Genomic DNA, 17,515 nt, shown 5'->3' with positions numbered 1-17,515 from the left:
GACCCTTATTCATTCCTCGTAAACATTGGCTTATACATACTACTAGTAGACACTGCGGAAAAAACGTACCTGTGAACTCGGGAACTAGGCTACAATGTATACTTCATGCTTCGTCCACAAGTATCCTCAGTTCCAGTCAATAGTGGAGCAAAACATTATGTCGAATTCAGGAAAGGTAATTCATAGTGAAGCTAGACAAATATGAGAAAGAAACTGGTATACCGTAACTATATCCAACGCAACGGAACATGCTGATGCATTACCTAGCATAAATAAAGCCACTGTTTCTAAGATACGGAAAGAAGTTAAGCTAAGTGAAAAACAAGAGTCTAATATTAAAACTCCCTAGAAATGTCGACTAGCTCCTGCAAATAAAATTGACGTTAACGATACGAATAAATGCATTATTACTATTATTTATTAGACGTCATATTCAGAAATATTATTGTAATCGTAAAAAAGTACATACCGACATTACGAAAATTACATAAATTGTGTCAGAACTAGGCAGGGTTCAAAGGTAGTGGTGGCAAAACTGAGAAGATTTCTTAAAGCTATAGGATTGAAATTCAGAAAGTGTAAAAACAAACGTCACAGAGATATTGCGGCTGAACTTGATGCATACCTTCGTTTCATGAGTAAGAATGATAAAAGTGAACAGAAGTCAGTTCTCTACATCGACGAAAAGTGGTTTCATACGCATTCTACCTTCTACAAATGTTGGCAAGATGTGAATGAGTCTGGTATGTGCACTAATTAAGGAGTAATAGCAGTGCGGAGCAGAGAATGATTGTCGTACATGCAGGTGGTGATATGGGATTTATTTCGAGGGCAGTTTTGGTATACCAAGCCAAAACAAAATGTGACGATTATCATAACGTAATGAATAATAAAAATTGTCTAAATGGTTGACCACACAGTTAATCCCACGATTCTCAAAAGCGAGCATTGTATGAGTAGTTACACATAATACTCCTTATCATAATAAATAAGATAACAGACCTCCAACACGTAACTCCGTGAACAGTGATAGGCAACAGTGGTTTACTGACCGCGGTGTAGCTTTTGATACCGCCAAAGAGTGCACATTATATTATTTGATGGGAGGAGTTGAATTACTTCAGGAACAAATAGATTTCGTAAGTTACTATGTTTACTAAGTTACGTTTAAATGTTATATCAATATGTGTTAAAGTTCAGAGTCATATAAAAACAATTAGACATCTTGATTACACAACTTTTAACACTATATCACTTCGGAAAACGTATTATATGTCTTTCACGTATTACATTTTATGCTACCTTGTTAACAAAGCTCGGCCTGCTATTGGCCATCATCAGAACTGGTTGTTGCTGGTCTTGTCGCCTTTTGTTTTGATTCCTGTGGGGGTGTGTTTGTGTAGTGTAACCCAATATGAGCAAATGCTGGGTAAATAACCTAAGATGTTGATAAAGCGTCGTAAAATAATCTACTAAAATAAATAAAAATTCTCTATATTTAAATCTCCATCTCCACATCTATATCTCTACATCTCTACATCTACATCTCTATATATACAACTCTATATATGCATCTCTACATGTACAGTTACCCTGAAAAAGAATGAGACGATTCTTGGTCGTCGGAAGTTAAAGTTCTACAGCGCGGTTCACTCGATATCGACGTAGGGATACATAACATGACAGATAATACAAGAATTGTTACAAGGACCACAACAAGGACAAGGACCAGAATAAGGATCACGAAGAAGACTGCCATTTAAGGCCAGGATTTCACAACATAGCTCGAGTCCCAAAATATCATTGCTTCACTGTACCGAATGGCAAATGCCTGATAAGGGATCTACATTCTGGACTGCTGCTATCACTGTCTCGTCTCGGTAGCTCATATAGTAGCGTGCCGGTTCCATGTATAACCGAAACGTCTCGTGTTCGATCCCAGGTAAAACTTTTTTTTTTTATTGAGGTGTAATTAATTTGTTCAGAGTTCCTCGACTGTCTAATTTGTCGAAAAATATGGAATAATTTATGCCCAATTTCTGGGTCTTACAAGTGGGCTGAACCTCGTCAAAAAAATAAATCTTACTTGGAAGTTAAAAGTATTCTTCCTCAAACAAAAATCATAAGAAAAAAAAAAGAGACCTGTTAACTTAAAATCTTGTCCACATGCCATCAGCTTCTATTACAGCTCTAAGTCGATCCGGCATGGATGTCACGAGATTGTGGAATAAGTTCTGATCCCCGGCGAGATCTTCCCAGGTGTCAACAACTTGATCCCACAATTCGTCTCGATTTCAAGGGCGTCGGTGGGCATAGGTGGCTATCCTTCTCTTTTTCAATTCCGCCCATAAATTTTCGATGACATTCAAATCAGGTGACTTCGGAGGCCAATTAATGATTTCGATCTCGGGTCTCCTTTGAAACCATCTTTGAATGCTTGCAGCATAGTGCACGGGATGGTTATCCTGCTGGAACAGCAATGTTCCTTCGGGAAAACGTTCTCGGGCAGAGGGAAGGAATATATTTTCCAGAATGTGCTCGTAAGTTTCCTCATTAAACCGGCCATCGATGCGTTCTATAACGCCAGGTCCAGCGTAAGACATCCACCCCCAACACGATATGCTAAAGCGCCCCGATCTTTCACGTTGGTGCACATAGCGCTGATCATGTCGGAGACCATCCTCACGATAGACACGGACAGGACCTTCGTAATCACTCGAGATGGTTATTTCGTCGGAGAAAATTACATTTCTCCAATCGAAATCCACTCGATTGGTAGCGAAGGCAAGACGGTCGACAGCTTGTGCTTCCCCCAATATTTCCATTTGCGCAGCCCTCCGGCTCCTAATACCGCGGTTCCTCAACCTGCTGATCACAGTCTGTGAAGAGCCGGGAAAGTTAGATGCTGCTCTTATTTCGTTAGCAGTCAGAAAGGGGTCCTGTCGAACTGTCTCGAATAAAAGAGCATCCTCTTCCAATGAAGAAATCCGCGGACGCCCAGGAATAGGGCGATTTTCGACCTCCCCAAAATTTTGGTAACGATGAACCCATCTCGCGGCTGTACTTCCAGGAACACCGACCACACGGCCAGCAGATCTAGCCCCATATCCAGCCTCAACTAGAGCTATAACTCGCTTTCTCATGTCACGTCGGTTCGCCATTACGATGAGAAATGAGAGATGACGATAATACTTTAGTGTAGACAATGACTATTTAACATGATATAGAATTATTGAAATAAGAGGCATCTTGCATAGTAAGAGTTAATAAATCAACCCTAAATTAAATATCTAAATAACAGGATATAACAGGAAGTCCAATTGTTGCGAAACTAATCAAATTAAATCTAATTACATTAAATAAACAAACCCCAAGTTATGACACCACATTGCTACAGCTAAATTGTATGTTATTAACATAAGCATTGAATAGGTCCGTGGTTGTGCGTTGGACGACAAAACCAAACATCGAAAGTTCGAATCTTGCCGAGGAATGTAACTTCTTGCTTTTTATAATGTAAATCAGACTTATAACTACAATCATTCATATTTCTTACATTATTTATTAATATTTATAGCCAACATTGAATTTGTAAAGAAAAGACTTTAGAAATCTCATATGGAATTTGTGATCTGTAGTGACATAAACATAGATTATCTCTCGGAACTTTTCCGTAAAAGTAAATTAAATTCACTCCTTGAAACTGGAAACCTTATTCGTAGGGTCATTTTCCCATAGCATACAAGCTGAAGTAACACAACCATTGATAAACGTTTTGTACACAGAATTAGACTGAATTCCTATTTGACAGAACCTATAATCAATGGCTTGTCTGACCATGATAAACAAATCCTATGTGTTTCCAATGTCACTGAACAATTTCAAAATATTAATTTAAAAACTAAGAAAGGATCGTAATTGCTGTATCTAGTGATTATTTACATTTATGTCTACAATATGAATCTTGGAAAAACATATTTGATACTGGTACTACTGATATTAAGAGTAAATATATTGAATTTTTCACTTAATTTCATAATCACTTCAGTGGATGTTCTCCACTCAATGTTGTGAAAAAATTCAAAAGTTAAAACATGTAGATAACGCAGGGACTTCAAAATCTCATGTATTAAAAAGAAGAATCTATATGTAATGAGTTGCAATGTAATGATCTTCATGTTCTTAAATACTGCAAGAAGTACAGAGTAATTTATCAAAAATTATGAAAGAGGGAAATAGAATATATTTGAGTAGAAAAGTACAAAATTCAGATAATGCAATTAAACCTATTCGTAATATTATTAAATTTAAACTTGTAGATATCCTAAGAAAGAAAATATTTTTTCATTAAAACCAATGATTATAAAGTAGAGGATCCCAAATCTATTGCAAATTCTTTTAACGTATTATAGTATATAGTACAGAAATATTATTGACAACTTAAACATTCAAGATTTTGCAAAAGATACTGCAATTGGTTACTTAACAGATGTATTTAATAATTATTATTAATATATGTAATTAGTCAATAACTGCAACAGTGCTTATACATTCAATCATAACATGAATAAAATTGAATGCAAACACGTAGATAAAATAGTTAAAATTAACTGCAGGGGTGAGAATGAAATAATCCAAAGCCATACTTTTAACAAAAATTGTTTTTTGCGAGTGCATTTCTTAGACATATGGGAAAGCTATTAATAAATTATTGTAATAATTACTCAACAAATGACATAGCCTAAGGACTCTAAACCTTTGTAAAAGTTTGTCTATTATTATATATTTTTTAAATTTCATTTTAATTGTTAGTTTTTAATATATATGTATTTACATTGTATATATGTGTGTGTATAAATGCATTCATTAGATTAACGTTTATAATATTATAACTTGTAATTTTGTATTGTTTGCGATCATTAACACTTAATCTCAGGACTTTGTAAAACTATATTTCAACTTGACTTAGCTATTTCAACGTTATTTAGACAAAAAAAAATTGTTGTGTAGACTAAGAATCGAACTCGCACTCTTCTACACAACACGCAGAAGTCTTACCGTCTGAGCTATTGAAACGACATGAAAGCTTTCCTTTCTGTGCGGAGTGTCGATCTAGTCATGAAGGTCCATTGTCGATTTAACTACACGATTTATGTATATATTTATCTTTTATTTACGTAATATTATCATATTTTTTGCAGTTTTTTAATTGAATTTCGGAACGATGCTAGTAACAAACCAAATAGCCTGAATTTAAGTAACTCAATATTCGTTATCTTGTGTATCGGTGCTCTGGTCTCCGATCATGCGCAGTGTCTTAAATCTGAGACTTAGGAATATTCAATCGTCTCATCCTTTTCCAGGGAAACTGTACATCCCTACATCTATATTTCTCCATCTATACCCATCTATACCTCTACATTTCTACATCTACATCTATATATCTCTATATCTCTACATCTCTGCATCTATATCTCCAACTCTATATCTCTACAACTACATCTCTCCATCTATATCTCTACATCTACATCTCTATATCTCTACATCTACATCTCTCCAGCTATACCTCTATATCTCTACATCTACATCTCAACATCTCTATCTCTACATCTCTATATATACATCTCTACATCTACATCTCTATATCTACATCTCTATCTCTATATATATCTACATCTCTGTCTCTATATATCTATCTACATATCTATATCTATAGCTGTCTCTCTACGTCAGTCAGTCAGTCAGTCTGCCTATCTATCCTCCTGAGGTATGAAATGAAGGTACACTACATTATCGTCACAAGTTCTGACTTTGTGAAAATGTTCACCTTACATACTTATAACATTTATGGCAGCAAAAGAGAATAATACAGTAATTAGGCCTATTTACTTTCTACGAGATAAATTCTAGTCTATTTTACTGATGAATCTCATCCTGGGCAGGAATTTTCTTCTGTTTTCCACATGACTGATTTCAAAACCGATTTTAATCGAACAGAATTTAACCGGTGTTTTCATTTACTTTCCCCGTTCACGAACAAATTTTTTATGATATAAGCTACTATTTGTACCGTTTATTGTAATTGGGGTTTTCCCTGTTAGAGAAAAATAAATAAATAAATAAATAAATAAATAAATAAATAAATAAATAAATGAAGAAATGAATAAATAAATACACAATTAAGAAAACAAATAAATAACAATCCTGTACGTTCATGGCAAGATTAAAAAACTGAAATATCTTGGAACAAGAGTAACAAATATAAATGACACTAGGGAGAAAATTAAGCGCAGAAAAAATATGGGAAATACCTGCAATTATATTGTTGAAAAGGTTTTGCCATCCATTCTGCTTTGAAAAAACTGAAAATTAGTATTCGTAAAAGAGTTATACAGTATATTACCGGTTCATCCGTAACTTAGACTCACAATTTGAGAGAGAAACAGAGGTCAAGGATATTTATATACATTCAATTGCAAAATTCTTTTACTCTGTCTCCGTCATCTTCCATTAGCTCCTGCAAGGGCTGCACTTTATGAAGATGGTATTACGACACAGCAGTCTCCAGATGGTTGTTGTCGATACATCAAATGTAGATAGTAATTCAGTAAGTGAATAATGTGGATTATCTTTGACTGTTATCAAAATGTCTACCTCCAATTCTTCAGTAGTTGGTGATGATCTATCAGAGCTTTAGACATCTCTTACGTTATGTCCCTCTTCATGCAATTTGTTTTGTATTCTACTCACAGTAGATTGATAATTAGGAGGTCGACCTGGGTGTGTTTAATTGAAAAGTGCACATACTTCATCTTGTATACGTTTCTTTTTCACCTTATCCAATCATCATTAAAATCTCAATTCTCTCACTTTCACTCAATAACGTCGTTACTTTCTGTTAATTTCTACGAATAAACTGCTTCCATACCATCAGGAAATCCAACTACTTATTTTGTTACCATAGCAATGTTTGTTTTAAAAACAACTGATATCTTGTGTAACATTGAACAATAATAACATCTTTCAGATGTTATACAGAAAAATACGGAGTGTAATTTAAAAATGTTTCCGATGGCGTTATTATCCGCACAACAATGATATCAAGAATGCTTTGTTTCTGTGAAAAACTGTTTATTTTTTATATTGTTTGATGTGTCGGAGCGTTTTTCGAAAAAAAAAAAAAACATTTCCATTTAGCTGTAGCAGAAAATATGAGTGACTTTTGAACACTCAGTATTTATTGTAGAAATTCAGTATATAAGCCTACTCCGCACCATATAAAAACTGAAGCACATAAATGAATCCGTGAAATTTGCCGCAAAGCTATACACAGTTAGTGTTAAATAAATAACTTATTATTATTGTTATCACTTTCTTTATTTTTCTCATTAATATTAATTATGATTATTAGAACTTGTTTTTATATTGTTTTCGACTCTCCATCCTTTAAATTTGCTCCAAAAAAGAATTATAAAAATTTGTCTATATAAACCTTTTGATTACCCAACAAAATTAATTTTTCAGGAATTTGGTGTATCAAACCTAGAACAAATTTATAAACAAACATTGCTGATTTACTTCCATAAAAACCACAATAAATTTAAATTTGATCGTCACGAATACCATACCAGACAAATTTACAGTTTCTTTCTAAATATTCCGAAATGCCACACAACTGCCGGATTAAAACACACCAGAAGTTTCGGACCCAAAATATATAATGAATTAATTAGAGCTTACCCTGAGCTAAGTACACTTAACTCACATAGATTTAAGAAACAAATCAGATTAATTATTTAATTTTTTAAGCTAATTGAGTTAAAAATTGAAACTCTAATATTTATGTACCTGTGTATTTTCTATTTGTATATAGACCCTATTATTACATGCTGTATTATTTTACCACTTATTAATGTTATTGTGCTCAATGAACTCTCTTAATTTTGTGATATATTTTGTATAACTGATCTGAACTACGCCCGAGCACGAGCTTCTGCTCTTTCGGGCTGCAATGCCTAATGTAGCTCAAGTGTAAAGTATTAAATAAATTATTACTATTATTATTATTATTATTATTATATACTTAAAGATCATACGTAAAGATTAATTTTTGGTCCTACAGAATATAATATCTGTTATGGTAACAATTCTTTTTAGAAAACGTATTTGGTGTCTTTGAGGGAAAACCCCGGAAAAAACCTCAACCGGGTAACTTGTCCCGACCGGGAATCGAACCCGGGCCACCTGGTTTCGCGGCCAGACGCGCTAACCGTTACGCCACAGGTGTGGACAGATATAGAGATGTAGATATAGAGATGTAGATATACAGAGCGTTCGCCTACGGGTGAGGCCAGGAAAGCGGCATGTACTGATACGCCGTTTTTTTTCGCGCAGTTGTTGAGACACGCTCGACAATCAAGGACATCAAGGTCGACATGTTATCAGTTGTGAGCCAGATGTTGCAGTATTTAACACGTACAGTGCAGTTTCTTGACACAGTTGCTTAAATATATTCAGCGTGTGTGTAAAATTTGTTAACAATGCAAAACGCAAAATTCACGCTTGGACAGAGAGTTTTATGTATGATGCATATGTGAAAACAAGAGTCATATAGGCGTAGGCAATTTGAAGTGAAATATCCGGGTGCTCCAATTCAGGGTAGAGAAACTGTTAGACGTCTTGTTAACAAATTAAGGACAATAGGGTCGATAAATGCTACAATTCCTAAGCGAAAACAAAGAATATTGACGGGAGAAAAACAATTGATGAAATCAGTGCATCATTTACACGCTCTCCTAATAAATCTCTAATGCCCGTGGTGTGCACCATTCTCGATTAAAATTTGACTTGGTTAAGTCGGCACTTGACCATCTTCAACGCCAATTTGCGGAGTATCAATCTCGATCAAAGTTAACAAGCGAGTTGATGATGATCAAATTTGATCACGGGTGTGGGACCGATTATCTAGAATTGAACATGGTCAAGTCGAGAAAACAAAAATGGCGGCACGATTTGACGTACTTGATGGAATTGAAGATGAAATGATATATCTTGAACACGCAAATCTCTGCGGAAATAACAGAATTGGTGTTACTGTAGAAAGAGTAAGTTTATAGAAGAATAATAAAAATGTTTTTTTTTTCTCAAAATAGACTAATGTTTTATATATGTTTCTGCTTTGGAAGATCGGGACAAAATATTATTTAGGCCTAACAGTCCAATCTTGTTAACATAATAATAAAGTAGTTATTCTATGCCGGTAATAATATAGTAAAACTAAATTACCATTTTGTAGAATGCGAGATTATCACTTATTAGCTATAGATTTGCCGTTTGAAACTGTTAGGAACTACATGACGTTTTGGACAATTAGGCTATTTACGCTTGAATTAAGAGAAATTACACGGATACCTTCCTCCCCTCTTACTCCAAAATTCCAACCTTGTGAACACAAAATAAATGGATAAATTTCAGAACAAGGATACTTTTCTTTCTCTCTTACTCCAAAATTCCACCTTGTGCATACAAAATAAATTGGCACTAAAAACTTCGTTTTCGTATGCATGATGATGCGTATTCGACATACACAGACGAATTGCTTTTTTTTTTTTTTTAAGTAATTGTTAACGAGGTATCCGTATACTGAAATTTTCCCAGATAAATTATTGGCACTGAAATGTGTCTTTTCGTAAGCAAGATGATGAGCATTCGACAAATACATACAAATCTGCTCTTTTTAGTAGCCTATTTCAAGATAATTGTGAGTGAGGTATCCGTATACTGAAATTTTCCCAATTATTATCAATAATATGAAATAACCTCTGTATAAATTACGCTACAAATTATATGGAATTATGTAAACACGTATAACTCATGTTGAATTGTGAGGTTAAATCCGATCAGGTAGCCTGCTTTTCTCTTAGAGAACTTTCGTCAGTACTTTTATTCTCTAATATGGATGCAGAATTGCTGACGAGTTCTAAAAGAATTCCCACTTCGAACTGTGAGAAGTTCGGTGCTCTTTTCTTTTTTTCTTCCATGATTATTGAAACTTGTTATTTGAAATCTGCGCGGATGTTTGAAACAGTCCGACAAACAAAAACGAAGCGATAATTGACAGAGTGCGTTCGTTCGCTGTTTTATACGCGGTAACCTAGCGCTCAGATGATTCTTCTCAAGCGAGCGTACCGTCAGCTGACGGTACTGAGTTGATCGAGGGAAAATGTCGGTGCACCGCATCTGTAACTTGATCATTGTCAAGAATTAACCATGTTTTCGTGATTGCTGATAAACGGGCTAGATGATCGAGAATGGTGCACACGGCCATAAGACTTGTTTCACAGGAAGTTAGTGTTTCAAAAACATCAGTCTTTACTGCTGCTAAACTTTTAAAATTAAAACCCTACAGAGTATAGTATAGAAAGCGGAAGCTTACGGATAGACGGTTCCCGCAAGCGACACCGCAGGCAGGCCGCTTTCCTGGCCCCACCCGTAGGCGAACGCTCTGTAGAAATGTATAGATGTAGAGATATAGAGATTTAGAGATGTGGATGTAAGATGTAGAGATATAGAGATGTAGCTGTAGAGATGTAGATATAGAGATAGAGATGTAGAGATGTAGATGTAGAGATGTAGAGATATAGAGATATAGAGATGTAGAGATGTAGATATAGAGATAGAGATATACCGATATAGATAGATAGAGATGGATGGATGTATGGATGGGCGGGCGGTCGGATGGACAGACAGACAGACAGACAGATAAACTTTATTGTCAGAGGCATAAATATGCATACGATTGTTAATAAAATACTTTTAAATACATTAAAATTACAATATAAAATACATTAGGCAATAGTTTAAAGGGCCACACGTGCGTCCTCTAGACTGTAGGGACACAATTGTATCAATTTCTTTTTTATATATTTCCTGAATTTAAGAGTAAGTATGATTTTTATATTTAAAATCTTCAGGCAAGCTATTGTAAATTGTAATATCAAAAACTATATCAGTTCTGCTAATATTTGTAGGTGGTGTACCGGAATGCTTAAACTATTTTTATTGCATCATAAGTATGAAACTCACTATTTTGTTGAAAACCAGAAAGATTTGAATAAATTAATTGCAATATATTGAAAATATATATATATATATATATATATATATATATATATATATATATATATATATACCATAAACAGTGAGAATGTTACAATGTAAAAAATATACCCTACAAGAGGTTCTACTATCAACACTCGCTATGCACTTGATAATACGCTTCTGAGCTATAAAAATTTCATTCAACATGGTTCCAGATCCCCAAAAATAAATGTCATATGAAAGCCTTGACTGAACTTGTGCAGAATAAAAATAAAAACATTAATACATCATGATTAATTGTAATCCTCAAAATCGGATTTGATAACAAATACTGTTAAGTTTAGAAATTAAACTTGTACAATGGGCTTTCTAAGACAAATGATCATCAAATGTAACACTCAGAAATTTAGTATAGTTTCCCATTTACATAAATATTGATCTTGAATAGAAATATTACAGTAATGTCCTTCAAATTTTTCTTTTCAGAATTGTGAAAGTGAATACATCCCGTTTTATTAACACTCAAGAAAAGCAGATTATCGAACCATTTTTGAGATATTTTAACAGTTCACAACAGGTTGTCTCTAAGTCCTGTTCATTTCCATATTTAACAAAACAGAAATACCATCGTCATACACACACATAAAGTAATTTCTTAAGTAAATGGATACAACGTTAACATATAAAAGAAACAATACAGGGCCCACAACGGAGCCATAAGGATCGCCCATATCAATATGTACATTCTTGGATCTATATTTATTAATAAAGTTATTTATTTTATAATCCTTGCGTAATATTTTCACGTATTGATATCTGTTTCCAAGATAAGAGGCAAACCATTTTACCACTACTCAAGAATACCATTTCTTTCAAGCTTAGTAAGAAGAAGGTTATGATTCACACAGTCAAAAGCTCTGCTAAGATCACAAAAAATTCCAACAGGAGGCTTACCATTATCAAGAGCAGGAAAAATTTCATTGAATACACTATAAATCGCAGTATTAGTGGCTTTGAGGATCTGAAACCATGTTGATTATTGATTAAGATATTAAGCCTATCCAGGTACTTGAGCAGTCTGTCAAACATGTAATATCCTAAAACCTTAGAAATAGTATTACCAATTGCAGTGTATCTATAATTTTCCACTTTCAGTTTATCAGATTGTTTAAAGATTGGAATAACTTTATTCAGTTTTAATTCAGTTGGAAAAATGCCTGAATAGAAAGACATGTTAGTAAGATATGTAAGTGGTTTAATGTACGCTCACTACTTGTAATAATTAACATGGACAAAAAATCATCTAGACCAGATGAAAATTTACGTTTAAATTTAGTTTATATAATTTTATGAATCGGACTCAGAGAATTCACTCAAACACATGGATTTGTCAGTAGACTTAAAATTACTAACATTGACTACGAAATTAGAACCATTCAATTGAGAAATAAAATCTGCTGGAGATTCTTTGAAAAATTTTTTAAATTATCAAATATTTTTTTAGATTTTTCAAAGTAATATATTCATATATACTATGACGATTTCTTACTTATTAATTATTTTCCAAGCCAAATTACCTTTATTCACTGCATTATCCAACATAGGCCTAGTACTATAGAAATTACGTTTGGTGTTCATTCATTCATTCATTCATTCATTCATTCATTCATAGTGTTCTGCCCACGGGCAGGTCTTTCACTGCAAAACCAGCATTCTCCAGTCGTTCCTATTTTATGCCCTTCTCTTTGTCTCCTCATATGATCCATAAAAATATAAAAAAATAATTAATGGGTACGCAACTATTGTTGTTAGTAATATTAATCCCTTATATATAAATAATAGTAACAGTATAACTACAGATTTCAATTTTACACCTTAATGTAGTCTATCATCTGATATCTTCTGCCATGAACTCTTCTCCCGTTCACCATTCCTTCCAGCGAATACTTCAAAATGTAGCTTCTTCTCAACTAGTGATCCAGCCAATATTTTCCTCTTCCTGATCAGTTTCAGCATCATTCTTTCTTCATCCATTCTTTCCAACACAGCTTCGTTTCTTACTCTGTCTATCCATTTCACACGCTCCATCCTTCTCCATATCCACATTTCAAATGCCTAATCGCTTCCCTTCACTGCGTCGTAACGTCCATGTTTCTGCCCCATAAAATGCTACACTCCACACAAAACACTTCACTAGTCTCTTCCTTAGTTCTTTCTCCAGAGGTCCGAAGAAGATGCTACTTTTTCTATTAAAAGCTTCCTTTGCCATTGCTATTCTCCTTTTGACTTCTTAGCAGCAGCTCATGTTACATCCCAAGTATTTGAAGTTGTCCACTTGCTCTTTTGCCTCATTTAGAATTCGCAAGTTTACTTTTTTTACTTTTCTTCCTATGACCATGGTCTTCGCCTTGTTGGCATTTATCTTCTTTCCATAATGCTTACAGCTGTCATTTAGCTCCTGTAGTGTATCCCTTAGTATCATCTCCTCTTTTGCTAACAACGCCAGATCATCAGCAAATCTTACAAACTATATTCCTCTCCCTTCTACTATCACTCCTCCCAACCTCTGCGGTGGATGAATCGTCAGACCTTCAGACTGTCACGCAGGCGGCCCAGGTTCGATTCCCGGTCAGGTCTGTGATTTTTTCATTGAAAAAATCCATAGTGACTCTTGTGGCGGACAAGGTCGCAATTGGGGTTTTCCCGAGGTTCTCCCGTTTTTCCTCAAATTAGGCATTTACATCATTCCGTCACTATTTCTCCATTATCATTTCGTAGCGTTCTCCGAACGCCGGCTAGCGACGCATGGAGGAGGTAGGCCTAGGGACGAGTGCGGTTGCCTGCTCGAAACCTGGACCAAAGAACCTTAGTGTAGTCGGCCGGTGTGGGTTTGGGAATGCGTCACCACAGGGCTTGCGCAATAGATGTGAACAAGGTCGCAGTGCTGGGCCATAGTGCCCCCCTCCGTTAAATTAAAAAAAAATTCAATTCAATTAAATCACTCCTCTCATGTTCACTAGATCCTCCAAGTAGATGTTGAACAGGGTAGGTGATAAAGGGTATCCTTGTCGTACTTCTTATATCAATTCTTCCTGACATTTCTTCTCCTATCCTTATTTTGACTCGTTGTTTCATATAGACAAAAGGTTACTGAACAGCCTCCTCTCTTTCCAATCCACGCCAATTTTCTTCAGGATCCCCATAAGGTTATTCCAATCCACTCTGTCAAACGCCTTTTCTAGTTCCACAAATACCACATACACTTCTTTATTCTTATCTAGGTATCTTTCGACGATTGTTCGTAGCAGTTCAATTACATCTCTATACCTTTTCCCTTCCTGAAGCCAAACTGCACTTCTTCCAACTGTTCTTCCATCTTAGAATACAGTATAAACGTCGATTCAGTATTCGGAGAAGAATCTTCGCCGAGTGTGATACGAGGCTGATAGTCCTGAAATTGTTAAGTATCTTGGCATTATTTTTCTTCGGTATTGGAAGTAACACTTTCTCCGTGAAATCTTCGGGCCAGTCGCCTTGCTCATATATTTCTTTACATGATGATAGAATTTCCTTCTGGTCTTCACCCAAGCATTTCACTAATTCAATGGGGCTTCCATCAACTCCTGTTGCTTTCTCATTCTTCATTTCCTAAAGTACTAGTTCAACTTCTTCCCTTAAAATACAAAATCTTTTTTCGTCTTCTAATACGGCTGCTTGTCTTCTTTAGCCAAGTCATCTGGACAATTCTCTGTCTCGTATAGCTCTTCTACATATTTCGTCCTTGTTTGGTGTTATTGACCAATATTCTATGATTACATTTAGTACCTTAATAAACAGTATCAAATTCCGGATAAACTTTAGATAGAAGAAATAAATTCTTAAGCTACATGCTTCAGTGTTTTACTTCGTTACTACACCAGTATGTGTATGTGTGTATTTATTCATACTCCAAATGGGTATATACCCGGTGGCAGTGGTAGCTAATTACACTCAATAATGACAATTAATAATAAATACAATTAATAAAAATATAATTAATAATAAATTAATAATAATACTAATAATAATTAATAATAATATTAAAGACAGGGAATATCCTAAATTAAATGAAGAACGATCACTTAAAATAACATTTAAAATAAATCTAATTTGTACCTTAATCCTAAGTTCGAACAAAAAACCACGCATATGATATGTTTATACCTGCACAAGTACCTTTCAGCACCACACTCGTTTCGCCGACAACTCACTTACTGCACTGGAACTACGACACATTTCACTGATTATATCCTGATTTCACTAACACTTCAAAAACATTTCACTGTTCAAATACTTTGCACTGTCATTATAAACTATAAAGCTTCACTGACAGGGACACACTTCACTTACACAACACACTTCATTGACACAACACATTTCTTCACTGATACGACAATTCAATAACAAATCATCAATTACATCCTTTACCGTCTATTAGTAAAGTCCTTAAGCCTATTTTTAAATACATTTTTGGTTATTGGTAAACCTTTATTAAGTCTGCAGGTAAAGCATTCCAGTCCCTGATAGTACGATTGAGAAAAGAAAACTTTCCAGTGTCCGTTCTCTGTCTTCTTTCCCTCAATTTATATGAGTGGTTGTTCCTTGAAGAGTAATTTGGCTGCTGAAATCTATTTTTTATTTCTCTCCAGGCAGGCTCACCTCTGTAGGCTTTGAACATTGCGAATAATCGAATTCGCGTTCTCCTTTCCGTGAGAGTGTCCCATTTTAATGGTGAATTATTACGACAATAATTGAGAGCCCGTTTTTTTATATTTTCCAGTGTCTTACTATGTTCTAATCTGTAAGGATCCCAACATGCAGCACCATATTCCATTACTGGACGAACTAGTGATTTATATGCAATCTCTTTGCATTTATCAGAGCCTTGTCTTAGTATCCTCATCACGAAGTGTAACGTTCTCCATGCCTTTCCCGCTGTGTCAGTAACGTGATTCCTCCAACCGAGATCGCTGCTAAATGTTATTCCTAGGTATTTACATTTAACTTCCGGAGTGGTTTCACCTCCTAACATATACGATGCGATTATTTTATTTCTTTTTCCTGCGAAGCTCATGCCTTTGCTCTTTAGAGAATTTATTTTCATTTTGTTGTCTATTGCCCAATCATTTATTCTATTGAGGTCATTCTGCAGAAGAGTAGTATCTTTCATCATAACTTTTTATTTGCCTGTATACGATACAATCATCCGCGAATAAGCGAACCCTAGACAAGACGTTAACTGGCAGATCATTTATAAAAGTCAGGAATAGAAGAGGCCCCAAGACACTCCCCTGTGGGACTCTGGAAGTAATTTCTGTTGGGTTCGATAATTTCTCCCCCACCCGTACTCTTTTGAGTGCGACAAATTAAAAATTTATTGATCCACTGGAGTACTATGAAATCAATCGCCGTTGATTGTAGTTTAACCAACAATATATCGTGTGGGACTACATCGAATGCGCGTGAAAAGTCAACAGTCACTGCATCTATTTGGCAATTTGAATCTATTCCGTCTGCAGTATCTGGAGGATTCAGAGGATTTAACAGGAAAACATCAATACGTTATAAAAGTAACTAAAATTTTATCAGAAAAATGTAAGAATTGAAAGACATCAATCCAATCCTGACCAGCCACCATATTTAGAAATTTCTCACAATTGGTTCAATTAAAAATTCTTTTGGGATATGCAAAATTATCAATAAATATATCGTTATAATAAAATTCATATAGAACAGTACGATGATCAGAAAATTTATTGTCAATGACACAGCAAGTGTCCTTTGCCGCAACCTTGGTAAAAATGTTATCGATCGTAGTAGTACTACATTCAGATACAAGCGTAGGCCGTAGGATTTTCCAAATTATCTGCATTTAATCAGTTGTATTGTGTTCATTCTCTTAAGAGGGTCAGCTGATAAGTCTTCTTAGTATATCAAACTTGTCACTTTTTCAAAACATTGTATATAATAATCAATAGATAAGAGCTCGTCACTTTGTTAATGCTGTTGATTACGCCGGATAATCGAGTTTAAGGAAAGTACAATTATTGAAAATGTTACGTGTCTCAACAGTTACAACTATTTCTACTCTTGCTATACTTTGTTCATTAATAGTAATAATATATTATAATAAATAATAATAAATAATCAATTTAACCTGCTAGATCCCGTAAGGGCAAGGGCCTCCTGATTGACAGGGCTTGGCTCAGTAGACTTCACTCGTTAGGTGAGCCGATCCTAAGGAGTGTTCTATGTTCACAAACACTATATGCACTTGTAAGATTCGCACCACATTACACACTGAGGACGGTGGCTTCTAGATTTCTCCATAGCTGTCTGTCTCTTGTACTGCTCGTCCAATGTGGTCCTGCCTTCT

General features: G+C 34.9%; 1 long non-coding RNA gene across 1 annotated transcript in view; it reads left to right on the top strand.

The window, feature by feature from the left end:
- The first annotated feature begins 1,034 nt into the window (after positions 1-1,034).
- LOC138698859 (uncharacterized) overlaps positions 1,035-17,515 on the top strand; it is a 32,197-nt gene continuing 15,716 nt past the window's right edge. The window contains exon 1 of the long non-coding RNA XR_011331965.1: positions 1,035-1,139. This is a non-coding gene — a long non-coding RNA (uncharacterized lncRNA). The remainder of the gene's footprint in view (positions 1,140-17,515) is intronic.

Source organism: Periplaneta americana, chromosome 4 (assembly GCF_040183065.1).
Source record: "Periplaneta americana isolate PAMFEO1 chromosome 4, P.americana_PAMFEO1_priV1, whole genome shotgun sequence".
Lineage (NCBI taxonomy): Eukaryota > Metazoa > Arthropoda > Insecta > Blattodea > Blattidae > Periplaneta > Periplaneta americana.
This window is presented reverse-complemented; position numbering and strand designations above follow the sequence as displayed.